The sequence below is a fragment of the Notamacropus eugenii genome, chromosome 4 (assembly GCF_028372415.1).
Source record: "Notamacropus eugenii isolate mMacEug1 chromosome 4, mMacEug1.pri_v2, whole genome shotgun sequence".
NCBI classification, from domain to species: domain Eukaryota; kingdom Metazoa; phylum Chordata; class Mammalia; order Diprotodontia; family Macropodidae; genus Notamacropus; species Notamacropus eugenii.
In genome coordinates this window covers 384,682,131-384,685,013 of record NC_092875.1, presented here as the reverse complement: position 1 = coordinate 384,685,013, position 2,883 = coordinate 384,682,131, and the positions used below count along the sequence as shown (strand labels likewise).

The 2,883-nt window shown below is 37.7% G+C and overlaps 1 pseudogene; it reads right to left on the bottom strand.

The window, feature by feature from the left end:
• Positions 1–546: 546 nt before the first annotated feature.
• LOC140498563 (growth hormone-inducible transmembrane protein pseudogene) lies at positions 547–2,680 on the bottom strand (annotated as a pseudogene).
• Positions 2,681–2,883: the final 203 nt, after the last annotated feature.

Genomic DNA, 2,883 nt, shown 5'->3' with positions numbered 1-2,883 from the left:
TTAGAGAGGAGAGAAGAATGGAGGGCAGGAAAAATTTCAAAACTCAAAATTTTTAAAAGTCTTTTAAAATGTTTACATGTAATAGAGAAATTTTTATTAGAGTAAAGACAATGTATTTTTGAAAGAAAATAAATGCTTATGCAGGGAAAATTATTTTGAAATGCATTCAGAAATTATCATGGCATTTTCACAGTCTGATAATATTAGTAGTTGGATGGAACTAGAAAGGCCTTGTTTTATAGATTTGGTTTTGGAAGAGAACTTCAAGAACATCTTTTTTTTTATCAAGCTAGATCTTTATTACTTTAGAAATGAACACATCATCTCTCTCCAATGGACAGATTAGCTACTTATGGATAGCTGGTGATAAAACACATCTTGCCAGAAATAGTAATTTTATCATTGCAATGATTTTACAGATTCAAATTTCATTCATTAAAAAACTTTCAAAAATAACTTGTTCTTTACCAGAAATTAACAAGATTTACTTACAAGGAAGTTGTTTCTAAATTAATAGTGGATTGAGGAGGAAAAATCTGTGGAAAAATTAACATGAATAAAAACGATATTTTATGACAAAGGAAGTAATTTGGTCTCAGCATTTAGTGAAGAAGGGACGCAGTAACATTGATCTCTGATAATGCTGGAAAGGAAAATTATTCCATATCCTAAATGACAAACAGGATCTTTAAAAAAAAAGAGAGAAAGATAAGCCACAATCTTTGACCTATGTTGAAAAAGCAACATCTACATGTGTCAATACACTTACTATAGCAAGGTTGAAAAAGACAACCTACTTGATACTTTTGAAGCTTTAAGTTTAAAGCAAAATATGTCTCAAAATAAATAGTTCTAGATGATTTAAAAACAGAACTCATTAGCTATGATAGGAATACTTGGGGAAGGTTAACATGTTGACATTGGATGGATTGCCAAAGTACCTTCCATATACCTGAAATATGGTTATTATATTGATATTCTAAAGGTATTGTCACAATCACACTTGACTGTCTTTTTAGGATAGATCTTTCACCTGAAAATATCACGTGGGTGTTAATTAGGTTAAAGACAGCTATACATCAATAACTAGACCTGATAAACCCTATCTATTGCCAGGTAGCAAGTGGCAATCACTTCACAACTTTTAAAGCTGAATCTAAAACTAGAGATAGGTCCTCTACATCAGTCCTGGGGCTCTTTCTTGTACACATCTGACTCCTTTTTGGGTGGCAATTAAGAGTCTTTGTTAGATAGCATTATGAAACAAGTAAAAATATGGACAACCAACAGAATGTTGAAATAAAGTAATACAACTGAAAAGCTTGACTCTTTTCCATTAGCAGTTACTCAAAGATGAAAACTGGAAAGCTTATGTGCGTATTTGCAAGAGCAGTGCTGAATTTATTCTCAGGGTAGAACTTGAAGCAACACATTGTACTGGAATATCTTAACCATGCTGAAGTGGCTCTCAACTTCTGACTACAACCAAAGTGCTTGTAGAATAAATGATTTAATAATTATACTCACCAAGAACACAAGCAAGAATATTTGACGATGTCTGGAAGGTTCAAAATGCAATCAGTTCATTTCTTCCTGTTGCTCCCAGTTGCTAACATGGTGGCTACTCACATAAACATATTTAGTGTATCCATGTAGATTCCCATCATGGAGTTAATGGGGTCATATCTTTCTGTGCCTTACATGGATATTATTTCTGCATGCTTGATGACTTTGGGGGTATCATATAGAAGGAACATGCTAAAAAGAACTAATCCACCATACATTGCCACAGAATAAAGACCAGCACCAAGTGCAGTGGTAGATGGTAGAAACATAGATCCCCAAGAAGAAACAAAAACAACACCCAGTCCCACTCCCAGCAGTGCTCCCATGTTTAGAAATTTTTCACTTGGAGCACACATGGCTACAGTAGACAGTCCACCCACAATGCCTGCTGTATACCAGAAAGCTTTGAGGATCAGAGGGTCATCCAACAAAGTCAGAGGGGCCACTACTGTACCCATGACACCAGAATGGAACATCCAAGGAAGATGTTTTAGGCCTGGACTCCACTCGTATGATATTGACCGAACCAACATTCCAGCTCCAATCATAGCTACAAAAGTCTCTCCGATTGTCAACCAAGAGTCTTTCATCATAAAGGTCATTAAAGCAGGTGATCGGCTAACTGCTAAGGCAGACAATGCTGTTAAACCAACACTCCCTGCGAAATATATATAGGTGGCATGAATTCCATCCTTCACATACTGTGGCCAATTACTGCTTTTTCAACAGCCCCAATTTCATTTGACATTCCCAAGCCATGGAAGCAGAGTGCTCCAAGTCCAACAGCAGCTCCTCCAGCAACAAACCATTTTCCCATCTGATCAATTTTAAATATTCTTTCTGCTGATGGTTCAAATGCTACTTCCTTAATTTCTTGGTCAATTTTTCCACATCGGACCCCAATTCTTGATTTGGTGGCATAGCCCCTGTTGGATTGCAAGAGCCACTGGTTTGTCTTCAGAATGAAATTCCTTAGAACAGGAGAGGTCTTTCTGAGTGCTGGGTGGAGAGTCCTGGAAGGTAGGGTTAGGGTCCGGAGACACACAAACCTTGCTGCCAGCATGGTGTTGCAACAGGTTCACTGATTATTTATGAAATGCTCACCCCAGCTGGTCAGCTCAGCTGCGTGTGCGGCCTCCTGGTCCGGTCAAAAGGCACAATCGCCAGACCCTCCGCTTCCCCTGCCCTCCTCCACCACTGCTGCCTCCTTTGTCTTCCTTTCTGCCTTCCCAAGAACATCTTTTCTAATTACCAAATTTGAAAGTGAAGAAATTAAGGCTTAGATAAATTAGCTAACTTGTCCAAATTTGTATGAGG